Source organism: Lemur catta, chromosome 21 (assembly GCF_020740605.2).
Source record: "Lemur catta isolate mLemCat1 chromosome 21, mLemCat1.pri, whole genome shotgun sequence".
Lineage (NCBI taxonomy): Eukaryota > Metazoa > Chordata > Mammalia > Primates > Lemuridae > Lemur > Lemur catta.
In genome coordinates this window covers 23,063,943-23,080,512 of record NC_059148.1, presented here as the reverse complement: position 1 = coordinate 23,080,512, position 16,570 = coordinate 23,063,943, and positions in this window count along the sequence as shown.

Here is a 16,570-nt window from a genome sequence, read left to right as displayed (position 1 = left end):
AATACAAATAACCCAATTTACAAATGGGCAAATGACTTGAATAGACATTTCTCCAAAGAAGACTTACAAATGGCCAACGACAAAAAAAAAAAAAAACTTCAAAAAGTTCATGGAAAATACATATTAGGAAAAAATGTGCATGAATTTCCATTTTTTTGCACTAAAACAAATTCATACTTATTATGATGTGTCTGAACAGGATCTAGTTTAAGTCACTAAGAAGGATAAGACATTCGTTTGAAAAGAGCTCCTACCAGAGTACCACAAATTCTGCTAAAATTAAAGCAAGAACAAACATCAAATTTATGGTGACACTTACGTGGAAGAATGGTGAAATCATCGATGCCTTATGAACAGTTTATGAGGACAATTCCCCCAAAGAAATCAGCAGTTTGCAAAGAGGTAGCTTCATTTTAAGAAGGGATGAAATTATATTGGAGATGAAGTCTGCAGCAGCAGACCATCCACCTCAATTTGCAAAGAAAAAAATTAATCTCATTCATTCCCTAATTGAAGAAGACTGACAATTAACACCAGAAACAATAGTGAACACCATGGACATTTAAATTGGTTCAGCTTACACAATTCTGACTGAGAAATTACAGTTGAGCAAACTTTCCACTCCATGGGTGGCCAAAACCATTGCACCCAGATCAGCTGCAGAGAAGAGCAGAGAAGTGAGATCAAGATTTTGAGGCTTTTCTTCAAAGAATTATACAGGAGATGAAACATGACCTTACCAGCATGATCCTGAAAACAAAACACAGTCAAAGCGATGGCTACACCAAGAGGTGGAAGTGGTCCAGTCAAAGCAAAAGTGAACCAAGTCAAGAGCAAGGGTGATGGTGACAGTTGTGGGGGATGCTCAAGGCATTTTGCTTGTTGGCATTCTTCTGGAGGGTCACAAAATTATAACATATTCTTATTATGAGAGTGTTTTGAGAAAGTTAGTCAAAGCTTTACCAGAAAAATGCCCAGAAAGGCTTCACCAGGAAGTCCTTGTCCACCACCACAAGGCTCCTGCTCATTCCTCCCATCAAACAGAGGCAATAGGGTGAGAGTTTCAATGGGAAATCATTAGGTATCCACATTCTAGCCCTGATTTGGCTCCTTCTGACTTCTTTTATTGCCTAATCTTAAAAAGTCCTTAAAGGGAACCCATTTTCCTTCATTTAATAATGTAAAAGAGACTGCACTGATATGCGTAAATTCCCAGAGCCATTAGTTCTTTGGAGATGTGCTAAATGGCTAGTATCATCACTTACGAAAGTGTCTTTAACATGATGGAGATTATGTTTGGAAATGAAGTTTATTCTTTTTATCTTTTAATTCCATTTTTCCATGAAATTTTGATGTCCTCCCATATATGAAAAGGTGCTCAACATCACTAATCATCAGAGAAATGCAAATCAAAACCACCATGAGATATCACCTCACACCTGTTACACCAAAAGAAAAAAAAAAAAAACCAGGTAGGTGTTGCTAAGGATGGGGAAAGAAGAGAATCCTTGTTCCCACTATTGGTGGTAATATAAACTCGTGTAGCCAATATGGAAAACAGAATGGAGGTTCCTCCAAAAATTAAAAATAGAACTACCATATGATTCAGCAATTCCACTTCTGGGTATATATCCAAAGGAATTGGAATCAGGATCTTGAAGAGATATCTGCACTCACAAGTAGCCAAATCATGGTAGCAAACTCAATGAAATATTATTCAGCCTTAAAAATATAAGGAAGTCCTTCCATTTACAACACCACAGATGAACCTGGAGGACATAATGCTAAGTGACATAAGCCAGTCATAGAAGGATAAGCACGGCATGACCCAACTTATATGAGGAATCTAAAATAGGCGAACTCATAGAACCAGAGAATAGCTTGGTGGTTGCCATGGGCTGGGGGGAGAGGGAAATGAGGAGCTGTTACACCACAGATATAAAGTTTTAATTATGCAACGTGAATAAGTTCTAGAGATCTGCTGTACAACACAGTGCCTATAGTAAAAAATATGATAATGTGCACTTAAAACTTTGTTAAAAGGATGGATCTCATGTTAAGTGTTCTTACACACACACACACACACACACACACACACACACACACACACACACACAAACCCACAAAGGGACACAAGGAAATCTCTGGAGATGATAGATGTGTTTATTACCCTGATTGTGATGATGGTTGCACAAGTGTGTATATATCCTAGCTCATCAAATTGCACATGTTAAATGTGTGAAGGTTTGTGTTTGGTATATCAACTATGCCTCAATAAAGTTCTTGATACATAATCAATCAATAAAGCTCAAAGGACCAGAGTAGTAAGGAATACATACAGGATGTCTCAGTCCAAGTTATTTAGTCTATTATTGCCACTAAAATACTACTAGTAAGGAAGCCATAGTACCTTTTCCATTTTTATCAGTTGCTTTTGTCAGATAATTCTGCCCCCAATACTCCTGCAAGAACAAAAACAGAATACACTAACTCTATTTTCTTGTTGTTGTGGTTGTTGCTGTGGTCTTTTGAGGGGAGACAATAGAGACCTCAACTCTGTCAAATTCCAGATTAAAAAAAATCAACAACAAAAATCTATGTCTACATAGAAGCTTAAATGATATGAATTCCAACAATTAAAGAAAATTTTAAAATGCAATTTTTATTCATCTTGGACCCATTAAAATAAATGTAGTCCAGGATTTGATATCATGTTAAAAAATTTGAAAGCTACCATCATACGGTGACTTATCAAGTATTCTTGGGTAATAACATTTTGGAGCAGGGAGAAAAGTGCTGATTTTCTCATTGACTAGGGTCGGGGAGGGGGCATCCAGGAAGTAGGGTATAGGTTTTCCATTCTTATTCCCAGAAAATGCCTCCATAGCCTCCAAAACTCAATGAGAAAACGGCCCACCTATTTAGTCTTCCAGTCTCCCATCAACTCTTCAAGGCTTGTGACCTTATTCATGTATGTTGTACGTTGGAGTTTGCATGTAAGGCTTCCCTTGAGAAAATATTTCTGCTGCTAATAGGAGGGTGAAGACCACTGAGATAGATCATCTCAATGGTAAAAACACATTTCCCCCTTGTGGGACTTAATACAACCATTTTCAAGTTTAATGGAAAAAAAAAAACAGGCTGTAAATTTTTTTTTATCCTGAATTTTCCCTTCTAAAGGAAAAAAAGAGGATGACTTGTCACAGAACTAAAGCATGCTTTTACATCTTTTCGGTTTATAGGGAAATAAGCAGCTCTCTCCCCACCCCCACCTCCATGTCACCACCCCCAGGCAAACCCACAGTCCGTTTTCCCCTGCTGAGGGCCCCAAGGGCGATGTTATAGAAAGGGTAGGGCTGTCTCCCCTTATGTCTATTTCAGAGGTTGGAGACAGAGCTCCGGTTTCTACATTTCCCTGAATATACCATCACTTACACACCACACATGGGTTCATATAAACCAGGGGCTCTCAGCCTTCATTGCACATCCAAAGCTCCTGGGAGTTTATTACAAAATCTAGATTCCCAGGCTTTATGCCAGATCTACTGAATCTGAATCTCCAGGGGTCCGTTCTGGATGTCTTTACGGAACAGCAACGTGAGGGGCTACTTTCTCATCATTTATCCTGAAGTCACAGTCATTATCGTGGAGGGAAGTTGGCTTCGCAGCGTGAGCATGAAAGGCTGTTCCTCAGCCACCGAGACACTCGCTGCTTAGTGGTGAGCACACTGGTGTTTGTTTTTCCATTCTTGCGATACTCTTACCATCCTGAATGGAGCTGGAGCCCATTCTCCTAAGCATCACAAAAATGGAAAAACAAGCACCACATGTTCTCACCCTCAAGTTGGTATGAACTGATCAACACTGATGGAAATAACATTCATAGGGCATCGGGCAGGTGGGAGGGAGGAAGAGGGGATGAGTAAATTCACACCTAATGGGTGCAGTGCCTGATGTCTGAGGGTTAATCACACTTGTAGCTCTGACTTGGGTGGTACAAAGGCAATATATGTAACCAAAGCATTTGTACCAGGAAGGAAGGATGGATGGATGGATGGAAGGAAGGAAGGAAGGAAGGATGGATGGACGGAAGGGAGGGAGGAGGGAGGGAAGGAAGGAAGGAAGGAAGGAAGGAAGGAAGGGAGGAAGGGAGGGAAGGGAGGAAGGGAGGAAGGGAGGGAAGGGAGGGAGGGAGGAAGGAAGGAAGGAAGGAAGGATGGACGGAAGGGAGGGAGGAGGGAAGGAACGGAGGAGGGAAGGAAGGAAGGAAGGAAGGTCGGTCAGTCTCCATTTCCATCTAGGTTGTTACAAGAGGTATTAGTTCATCATTTTTTATGGCTGAGCAGTACTCCATGGTATACATATACCACATTTTATTAATCCACTCATGTACTGATGGGCACTGGGTTGATTACACACCTTTGCAATTGTGAACTGTGCTGCGATAAACATTCGACTGCACATGTCTTTTTGATAAAATGATTTTTGTTCCTTTGGGCAAATACCCAAGAGTGGGATTGCTGGGAGGTGTGTCAAGAGGCCCAGGGGCTATGGAGCACACCCTTTCCTTTCATGCACAGGCCCTTTCAGGGTCAAGATACTCCACTGAGTACCATCTTGGCTCCCTTCCTTCCACTCCATATGCTGCCAACTACAGGCAATGCTCCTGGGGAGAGAGGTCATGATCCCCTGAATCAGCATCCTCCAAATGTGTGTATCCCGTGCCATGCCTGGTGGAAAATGGGAGCGTTATGGTCAAGTTCAGGACGTGCTACTAGCGCTGATCCCAACTTTAAAAGCCGCCACACACTTGGGCTCTGAAAAGCCCTACAATAGAGATATCTGTTTATTTGGCATTCTGCACCCGTATTTGACCGCGGCATCCTTCTCCTATGTTAACATCCATATCAGTATCTGAGGGACATGCCTTGGCAAGTGCTGATCCAGACTGTGAGCTGGATCCATGTCACCCTGATCTCTGCACTCCTTAAAGCGACCGGAGAAGGAGAGGCAGCCAGGCAGAACGCGGGGACAGGAAAGACGTAGGTTGGCCAAAGGGATTTAGCAGCCCGATAGTAATCAGAGAACTTGAGTGTAATTGCTTGTGTTGTTTCTGAAAGCATCTCAGCCAGCCTGGTGGTCTGACGTCCTAATCAGCTAATGGGTCCAGGAGGGTTTTGCATGTTTAGAAATGAGGGCTTACTGGATCAGCACTCAACGGTGCTCAAATTCATTTTAATTGCCATTTTCCTCTAAGATCATGATTCTCAAACTTCAGCAAGCACCGAACCACCCCTGAATGGCTTACTAAAACGCAGATTGCTGGGGCCCCCTCCCGGAGTGTCCGATGCAGCAGATCTGGACTGAGGGGTTAGAGAATTTGCATTTCTACCAAGTTCCCAAGTGATGCTGACGCTGCAGGTTGGGGGACCACACATTGAGAATGACGTTCTAGGGGGAGAAGAAGAACAATGGAACAGGGAAAAGGAAAGGAAGTGACAGAGGAGAGAAGCAAACACAAACAAGAGTGAAAATATAAAAGAGAAGGAGAGGGAGTGAAGACGGGGAGAAGGTGAGAAGAGAGGTGAATGAGAAGAGGAGAGAGGAGGATGGAAAGGAAGAGGGGAGCTGGGAGAAGAGATGCCCCATCAAAGGGAGATGCGAGAAACAAGAAACAGGGAGAAAGAGAGAGAGAGAGAGACCCGAGCTGCTTGCAGACTTGCATACAGGTCACAGGGGTCAACATTGGCTTCCAGGGTAAAGGCCCAGCGGGAGGTAAATCTCAGGCCACCTGCTGTATACACAGCCAGAAGTTTCCCACCCGTATTGTTTGAGGATATGCTGGGGTTTCCAGTTCTCCAGCCTCAGTTTGGTCACACCAGCTGCTTTGGAGGGAAGTCTGGCTCCAGTTGAAGGCGAAAGCCATGAGGAAGGAGGACAGAGCTGTGCAGAGGCCATTGTCCCCATCCTGACCTCCTCCCCTCCCGGGTCTGTGGGATCCCGGATCCCCTTCTCACCTCTCCACCAGACCTGGAAGGACCACCAGCTCAAGCCGGAGCCAACTCTGCCCCTGTCCCCAACTGCTTCCGCTCCCTACTGCGGGCCTGGGCACGTCCTCCCCCATCCCAAGACTTCCCTGAGCTCTACCTGGGAGGCTGTGCTAGTTCCCACACCCTCGTCGGGCAAACAAATGGGCCCCTGGGAGGAGTTCCCACGGGGGGGTTGCAGATGAAATTCATGTGTTGTCCCTGGGGCCGCCTTCCCAGCTAGGACATGTGCATCATCATAACCCAGAGCCACCTCCACGAGAGGAAATCCTAGTGGCTAGAAAGGAGCCAGGGCTTGGCTATGCCACCTCACTCAGAAAAGGCACACAATGGCCCCTGGAGACGGGCTCTGTTGTAGCGACAGGGAGATAAACAGGCCAAGGAATCGCGGGCTCAGCCTGGGACACGGGCTGAGATGGCAGAGCCTCTCTCCCCTGGAGGTGTGAGAAATCCTCGCTATAAATCAAGGAAATTAAATAGAGTGCAGGCTTAGGAGCATTGCTCAAACTCCTAATCCAGATGCCAGGGTTGCTGAAAGGGCCACCACGCCCGGCAGCCCAGGAGGAGGGCAGCTCCATTTCTCGGGCTTTCCCTCTCCCTGGAGTCCTGCAAAGAGGTTGGACATGGTGGGAACTTGAACTGCGTCAGCTGCTTCGCAATCCCAGGGCAGAGGGACGTGAGAGCTGGAAAGGGGCTCAGAGACCAAATCCTGCTGCTGCTGGCTTTTTAAGGACAGAGAAACAGAGACCAGAAGAAGAGGAGGAACTTCTGCAAAGGCACGGGGGCGTTCCTTATCAACGGAATCCACAGGCAAATAAAATCGCCGGTTGCAACTGGACAGTGTCAGGGCAGTTCCCAGGTGATATGCTTTGAGAATCACGAGATTCTGCACAACAATGACTGGGGGTAGCGGGAAGTTCCCTGTTGAGGCAGAACCCATCTTAGACAATGAACAAGCAAACCTCAAACTCACGCCTTTTCTGATCCTGTAGTTACACGAGCACATGTATGACCTTTTGTAAAATGTTGTCAAACATTTAGAATAAGCAGGCAAGCAACGTGGGGACAGTGACAACCCCACCTGCCATGCAGAGACAAAAAGGACAGCTGCGGATTTTATAAGCATTTATGATGTGTCAGCCACGGGACCAAGCCCTTTGCTCTGATCCTCTCACTGAATCCTCACAAATGCTTGAAGAAACTACTCTTGCTGCTGCCACTTTTCAAATAAGGAAAGTGAGGTGCAGAGTGATCATTGCACAAGATTGAAATCTGGCCTCTGTTTTGCACAACTCTCTAATATGAGCATTTCTCAGTAGCAGAAATTATTATTTACTACAATTCCACAGTAGAGTGGACACAGTATCTCTGAGGGCAGAGAATGTGGCACCCCTGTGGCAGAAATCTGCAATATTTTTTTTCCTAAAAGGACAGAGAGAACATACGCTTTACTTTGCTGGCCCTAGGGTCCCGTGGCAGCTACTCAACTGTCCCATTGCAGCACGTGAATGTAGCCATAGACAATGCAGGAACCAATAAAACTTCATTTACAAAAACACGAGGTGAGTTGGACTTGGCCCATGGGCTGTAATTTGCTGACCCTTGCCCTAAATTGATGCCAGCACCTTGTTATAAGGCCTCACATATAGTAAGTGCTCAATAAATCACAGTCATTGTTATTGTTATGTGTCAAAATAGCTTTCACAAAATATATCTCTGAGTCAACTTCTCAGGTACAGACAAAAACTCCTGGAGAGCTGTGATTCTCCAACTTTGCTGTGTATGAAAATCCGTGGAACTTGCTTTAAAAATGCAGACGTGGCCCCATCTCCAAAGAACTTGATGCTGACCATCTGAGTTAGAGCCCAAGATCCAGGCAGTTTTCTTTTTTTAAGAATCTGCAATTTAAATGAGCACTCTCAGGTGGCCCCCATTTGGGGCTGGCGTGACCATACTTAGAAAAACACTAAGCATTCGCTTAAATGAATCGTGGGCTGAAAAGAAAGGAAATCATCATGGGGCAGGCTAGCAGGAGTTTCATGAGTAGGGAAGAGCAAGATGAGTGTCCCTTGCAAGACAGCCCTTGGAAGGGACAGGGACCAGATAAGCATGGTTGAGTTTTGAGAACAACAGATCTCATCAGGAAAGCACCTACTATGTGCCAAGTGATTCCCCTGGGTTAATTCTCAATTCTCCCAACTACTCTTACATCGCTCCCCCTATGTTAGAATGGAAAGGGAGGGGCAGAGCTTGCCTGCCAGTGGGCAGGATGCTGACATCAGGGTTTGTCATCATGCTGCTTAATCACTGAACCTGAACAAAGACATAGGGAGTTTGAGGGTTTGGAAAACTGGGACACAGGGGCGACCTGGATTCAGAATGGAGGAGGGACTCACGGGTGTTCAAGACTCAAACAGGTCTGTAGGCAAAAAGCCTGGCTTCCCAGCCAGCTCTTCTTGATCATGTTGACTGGCTGATTTCTCAAGAGCCAAGGACAAGTTCTAGGATTTCCAGTTCCAGGCAAGGGAATGATGGTTCTTAGAACCAAGGTCACATGACCCCGTCTACCCACAATGCACCTGCACCAGGACCATGGCTTCCGACGCCCATGCTCCTGCTGTGGTTTGGCGAAGACATCCCTGCTACCTCATGTCCCACTGGGTGGCCCCTCTGGGCATGCAGTGAGCCCTTGATGAATGCCTTCTGAGATTCCCTGGTGCCCGAATCATTTTCCTTTCTCTCTTACACAGTGAAAAGCACTAATAGTAATAAAAGCAAAGATTTGCCATAAGCTTACCACACATGGACGCTTTCTCCATTGAAAATAATTTAATATGCACAGCATCCCCATGGAAACCATGAAATAACTCCTATATATTTCACAGAAGTTCCCCATCTGCAAATGTCATACCCATTTTAGAGACATGAAAACTAAGACTCAGGAAAAGTTAGGTGATATTTTCCCCCCAAATCACCTAGAGTTCTTTAAGTAGAGGAGGTGGAATTTGAATGATACATGTAACCACCAGGCCACAAACCTCGTTAGTTTCAAAACACTGTCTCATGTGTGATTACTTTTGCTCCTGTGGCTTGTTAGGGTAAGGTGGTGGTTCTTAAACTGGGTTTCTAGACCAAGCAAGCATCTGCAGCACTTGAACTTGTTAGAATGCAAATTCCCAGGCTCTCCTCCAGACCCAATGACCCAGAAACTTGTGGGGGTAGAGAGACCCAGCAACCTGTGTCTTAACAAACGCTCCAAGATATTCTAACACATACTCAAGTTTGAGAACGAGTGTGTAAGGGATTCTTTTTCTCCACTGACAGATGAACAAAGGAACAGAGAGATCAAGCAACTTGTCCAAGGATGCACAGAGTGGTTGCAGGGATGGGCCTTAACCCCATTATTCCGGGTTTCTCATCAGAATCACCTGGGAGATCAATTAGAATGCAGTTTCCCCGGCTCCCCCTGGACTAGCTGACTCAACATCCCAGTTTTCTTCCTTCCTTTCTCCCCACAACCCTTCATTTTCTTCCCTTTCTCCTATGCTTTAAGGCCTCTCTCCACAACTCGTTAGTTGAACATAACTCGTTTGTTGCAGAGAAACCAGAAGAACCCAGAGTACCCTGCTTTATACCTCTGTTTTTAAGCTGTTTAATGAAAAGTAATTACAAGTCGTCTACAAACATGTTTATTGGAAGCACTTCAAACACTGCAAAATTTTATAGATTTTTAAAAACTAGAAGCTGTTTTTCTTCTGATCCTTCCCAAAGCCAGGCCACCCCCAATTCCTGTTAACAGTTGAGTGTATAACTTTCCAGACATCTAAAATTCTTACTTAAATACATACATGCATTTATACACCCAGATGATAATTCAAAACAGAAAGGGGACTATATTATTCCTATTATCCTGTGACATGGCTCACTTAATAGGATATTGTGTACGTCTCTGTGTGTGGTGTGTTTTTCAGTACACATCAATATAGCCTATTCTTGCTATGTTCCTACCCTTGTTGTTAGAGTGTTCCACTTCTGAAAGTCTCTGAAGTAATTGAATTAATCATCCATTGATGGTCATTTTTGTAGCTTCCTATTTTTCACTATTACAAACAGTGTGACCCCAAGTATGCTCGTACGTGCACTTTTCTGAATGCGTGTATTTCTGAAAAGTGGATGGCTTTGGGGAGGAAATACTGGAATACTACCTTCTGTCCACTTGACAATTTTATTCTCTTCTTATCCAGCCAGACTTTTCTATGCCTAAGAGGACAATTGACACCGAATGACAGCTTTGTGTTTTCACTGCCATTTCTCCTTTGTATCTGCTTCAGGGGGGTAAGGGAGAGTTGGACACTGACATCGATGTACTTTTTGTAGCAAATTAGGAACATTGCCACGAGTGCCAATTTGAGCTTCAAGATGAAAACTATAGGATAATGTTCTCCACACCATTTCTAGAGAGGCGGAAGATGCTCTTCCTGATTGAAAACCTCAGCAGTTTTCAGCAATACGGAAGTTGGTGAATTTTCCCAGGTTAAGCGTGAAACAGGATAGAGCTTGGGTTAGCTGCGCTCTCTGTCTCTCTGTCTCTTGGTGCTATGTTCTCTGAGGCTCCTAAACCCTGTGTGATCTCAGTATAAACACTACGCTCCCACCCGCATCCCACCTGGCTCCCTGTGACTCAGTCACATACTCTCCCTGAGTCATTAGAGAATGGAAATCGTGAGCAAAGCCTGGCTCGCGCCCAGGGAGTGACAGAGCATGTCCAGAAAATCAGGGATTCCCGTTCTGCCAAGGACCTGCTGATTCTCCATGCTCAGGAGGGAGATATCTCAAAGCTCCAGGCCTCTGGGGTTGGCAGAAGTGCTTATTGTTTTGGGAAACCGTGTAGCACAGCAATCGTGAGAGAACAGGACTGTCTTCGAGACAAGAGAAATAACAAAGCCGAAATACACCATGCAATAACAGTGAGCTGTCACCTCAAGTCTCACTGGGGCCACCCTCTTCATTACAAATAACCCCTTTCTCTCCCTTAATTAATGATAACAGCTAAATTTGTTGAATGGTTACTCTGTTTAAGGCACTGTCCTAGAGACTTAGAACACGTTACCCCATCTAATCCTAAGAACAAGGTTTTGGATAGGCGTTACTGTGATATTTGTCGTAAATTGAAGGAATTGGGTTTCAGAGAGGCTAGGCAAGCACTTCATTCCTCAGTTAAGAGAGTATGAACCCCAGGCTTTGTGAATGATTGTAATAAGCACAAACTAAAAGGTGCTGACACACATTAACAACCATTACTGAAAAGTAGCAGATGTATCTGGTCTTAAATTTTGTATTAGTTAATTGCTGCCGTTTTATAAATTGACCCCCCCCCCAAATTAATGGCTTAAAACTGAAAACATCTATTATCTCACAGTCTCTGCAAGTCAAGAAGCTGGGAGCAGCTTATTTAGGTGGTTGTGGCTCTGAGTCTCTCACGAAATTGCAGACAAGCCGTCAGGTGGGCTGCAGCCTCATCTGAACGCTTGACTGGAGGAAAATCCATTTCCAAGCTTATTCATGTGGCTGTTTCAGGAAGCCTCAGATCCTCACTGTGTGGGTCTCTTTGTAGGGCTGCTCCCAAAATAGCTTCCCCCAGGTCAAGTTGAAAGATGGACAGAGGAGAGAGGGACAGAAAGAGAACCGGCGATCTCTTTTGTTACCTAATTCAGAAGTGACACACCATCACTAATGCTGTCTGCCATAGGTCACACAGACCAACCCTGGTACAGTGAGGGATGGGACCACGCGAGGATAGGACCACTGGGGGTCATCTCTGAGGCTGGTTACCATAAGGATGCATCTTTCAGCTAGAAAATCTTTTCACTCTTCATGTAATACAGCACACCGAGGACCAGTGTCCTTTATTTTTCCTCTCCATCTACTACTCGGACCAAAGTTGAACGTGCAAAATAGAAAGGGATATTTCTCAGCAAAGTGTGGGAAGCTTCTATATCTCGATTCTGCACGAGAATATCACCCAATAAGCTTTGTTCCCATCAACCCAGTCTCCTCAACAAAGGGGCAAGTTGCATTATCCTGTCTCTTACCATCTTGGGTCAAGGATGCTGGTTATACTAACTCCCCTGCTGTCCTGAAATCCATTCTCACCTGCTCTGCCCTCCCTGTGACCTGTGCAGACTGCAACACCCATGTTCCCTTACCAGTGGCTTTCAGTTGGGTTTGGCCAATGGGAAACACCAGCAGGAAACTGGAGGGTGGCAGGAGAGAGGGGTTGGGGTATTAATATCCTGACTCCCTCTCTGCTTCTGAATCGATGTTCTGAGAGTGCGTGTGGCCCTCCATGTCTGCACCTCTCACTGGGTGGGCTCACCTGTATGGCTTCAACTCTCCACGGACCCCAAGAACTCTATTGCCTCTTACATCCCAGGGTTGGTAACAACTTCCTGCTGTCAGAAGTCCCCGAGTGCTTCACCACCCATGTCTGGTTCTCCTAACCCAGCTCACACCTCTGTATATAACCCCTCCAGAAATGTTTCTCAGTGTAACCATCTGAACAGATTTTTTTTTTTCCTGCTGAGATCCAGACTTCACAGAATGAAATGAGCTCTGACTCTCACACCTTTGCTTCTTCACACTTCAAGACAATCCTTTAAACATGAGTAAGCATAGAGAAGAGCATGATTCTCACTTTTGTAAACACAGGATCTGAGAAACTCCTGGAGAAATATCATGTGGTGTGAGGACCTTGGATTTATATGGGTATGACTAGCACATCACCTCACCAGAGGGCCCTTTTGAATCATCAAACATCATATGCATTTTTAACGTGGGATGCATGGATGTGGGCTTTAAAAGCATTCCCCGTGGATGATCACCTAGGGCACTGGGATGGGAGAAGCTTGAGTAAGTTCTCCCTCATCCCCCAAATCCTACCTCCCGCCCCAAATCAATCCCAGTTTGCTCTTTGGGTTATGTCATGCTGGGTGTGGCCTCCTCTTTAGTATTACACAATTTCTTTATAAGAATCATCATTGATTTTTCTTTCTGGGGAAAGAAGGTAGAGTAAAACCCAGGTTTTACAATTTCCTTTCCTCAAATGAATGAAATGTAGTAGTTATTTAGTACTGACAGTGTGTAAGAGACAGGAGAGAGAGCAAAGTTGGGAACAATTTTACAAATCACTCCTTTATACACTCACTGTTCATTCCGAGGTCCTCATCTTGTGTGACAGGTTCTGAGGGTGCAGGAATAATTCTGGCAGAATCTCTTCCCTCGAGGAGCCCACCATTTAGAGAACTTAAGCAAACAAGAGCAAAACAGCTCAAAGTAAAGAGGGTTTTTGTTGTTATACGTTTTCTTAAATATAGATCTTTATCGTGTTTTCTCTACCATGAGAGGTCAAACTGAGGGAGCGTTTTCCCATGTGCTATTTTCATAGAGAACAGATTGAACAATTAGGATGACTTTGTTCATGTTTAAGAAGCAACTTCTCAGGAAGGCTCTTTCAAGGAGAGGTGGAGAATGAAGGCAAAAAAAGCTGAAATGTTTGTATGTTGTTGGATAAAAAAAGTTGCTTACCAAAAAGTATATACAATTTCATCTCACTTTCATGGACATATGTGTGCGTGTGTGTTTGTGTGTGTGTATGTCATATATATGTATAGACAATGTGAAAGGATATAAATTAAAAGGTAAATAGTTTTTCATTCTAAGTCATAAAATTACAGGTCATTTTTACTTTGCTGTTTGTGTTTAATATATATTTTTTCAAATTTTTAACCATTTATTTTTGCTATCATTTGTGGAATACTTTCCATGTGCTTTTGTAAGAGCGCTTTACATCTTTTACCTTATATAGTCCTTCCAGTCACCCCATCAAGAGGGTCCCATCACTGCTCCCATTTTGCAGATTAATAAAGTGAGGTCCAGAAAGCTTAAGAATCTTGCCTGAGGTCACATAACTAGTAAGCTGTGAATCCAAAAGTTCATCATGTTTTTTTTTGTGTGTGAGTATGTGTGTGTGTATGTGTGTGTGTGTGTTTGTGTATTTTAATATTATTTAGAAAAAGGACTGTGGAATTAATCCCCAAAAAACTAATTTGGAAGGTTAAAGGGAAGGCAAAACTCACAATAATTTCAAAACTACCTACCACATTTTAAAGAAGCCAAAGCTCCAGATCTTGGTGTGGTTAAAACGAAATGAAAAAAGTCAACCCAGCAAAGAGCATGGTGGTATTTTTGTAAGTGTGAGTGTGTGTATATGTGCATACTTTTTAAAATCTAAGATGATTTTCCTTCTAAGATTTGATGTTAATTTGATGTCCTCTTTTATTTAGTGGGGTATGGGATGAGTGGTGTGAAATATTAAATACATGCACCTGTTCTTTAAGAGGGACCCTGATCTCAAAAATCAGGTGTGTGTACCTTAGAATCAAGGAAATACTTACGGCAGATAATCTTTGTACAAGTCAGGAGCGAAATAGCCCTCATTTTCTCTGCATTTCCCATGTTTTCTACATTGAATGCCTATCACTTTTGTCATAATTAAAAAGAAAATTAACAGATTTTATCTTAGAAATGAAGTGATTTTACTCAAAAATTTCTGTATTAGACCCTTTCTCTCATGACACCCTGCACGAACCCACAGGAGCAAGATCTGGAGAACTTCATTCCTCGAGGGGTTAAGTTGTGCTTCCGGAGGCCACTAGCATTTCACCCACAGCTGACCCATTTTACAGATGAGCAAAAGAAGAATCAAGTCAAAATCACTTTAGAGTCCTCCACCCCAATGTGTAATCATAGCAAGGGTCTTCTGGTCATCTAACAACCTACCCTATGACGCCAAGGAGGTGGCGGATGGAGACAGAGAGAGAGAGATGGAAGAGAGAATCCCATGGAACTTTCCAAACAAGCACAAGGCAGGATAAAACCTCCCGGAAGGTGATGGCGGCAACAAGGCAGCTTGCGGAAGTGCCCAGAGCCTGGCATTTGGGGACCTTCACTCTCTTCTTACCTATCAGCTACATTCGCTTTTCACACTCCAGTCTTTTCCTCATTTTCTCACCCATATGTCTTCTCCCTCCCTTATAGCATCTTCCTCCTCACAACTTCAACCTGTCAGGTCTCCCCAGGCCCCTTCTGGGATGGTTCCTGCATCCCTGGGATACTCCTGTATCCCGGAGGAAAGAGCAACCCAGTATAGGATATAGTGGCCCAGGAGGGGTTGGAGGCTGGCCAGTCCCCGCCACGGCAGCTGCCTCATTGACTGACATATCTACACCCCGAATCCTTAGCTCAGTGTAAAGGCAACCAGCAAATGTCTTCTCCTGAGTCCATAATGATCCTCACTTCCTTGTATACCAATGCCATTCATTGAGTTGTGTGTTCATTCATTTATTCATTCAACGATCATTTGCTGAGCAACAATTCTCTGGTGTTTCTAAGCGCTGGGGACATAGCAGTAGACAAAACAGGCAACAATGACATCATAGCATGTGTCAGGGGCCAGATACTAAATATAATATGTATGTCAATTATGTAGTATGTTTGATAGGAATGAATAAGGCAGGGTGAAATGGAGGGGGAGGTATTTGGGAAGGTCGTGATTTTAAATAGGATGGTCAGAACAGGTCTCCTGGAGGTGATATTTGAACAAACAGAGGAGTGAGGGAGCATCCTACGCTGCTATCCCGGGAAAGAGTGTGTCAGCCAGAGAGGCAGCCAGTACAAAGGTCCTGGGGTGAGAATCAGACCCAGGCACATTTGAGGAACATCAAGGAAGCCGTATGTCTGGAGGGTAGTGAGGGAAAGGGCTATGTAGGAGATGAAATCAGACCCCCAACAGCACATGGAGGGGGGGGGTGGCGATGTAAAGCCCTTGGGTCATAAAAAGCAATTTGGGTTTTACCCCCCTTAGTCAAATGAAAAAGAATATTTCACCAAAACGCTTTCAGAACCCTCTTTGCATATGCATGTGCTGAACACAGAAAGGGGCTACAGCAACTTGTCTTTGGAGAGAGAAAACCTAAAATAATTAGGCAAATAAAGCAAACAGGAGGTCTCAGTTGTGTGCATGCACATATACACACGCAGGCACGCATTGTCACACTGTCACAAACACAGTCCTCTCCTGGAAACAAGAGTGATATAAATAGAGAAATGGTGACGGTGGCTGCCTCGAGCCTTGGGCTGATGTCGAATGAAGCCGCAGCACTAATGCTAATGAGTTCTGATGATTTGGAGCGGTCATTAAACTAATAAGCCCATCTCGAAATTAGCACACTGGCTGCAGCCAGTGAACATTTAATCAAGCCGCCTTCATTATTTCAGACACGGCACACTCGGTGGAAGCGAGCGTGGGAGACGGGGACCCTCATCTGATAATTTTATCACTTGCCTGCCAGAGCGTGAAGGAATCGGTGTGATGAAGTTGCTCTCTTGGTTTTTTCCCTGCCAGAAGCAAATGCCAGGCAAGAGCAAGCCTCCTGTTCCTCTCTAATCACAGGATGTTTGTCTTT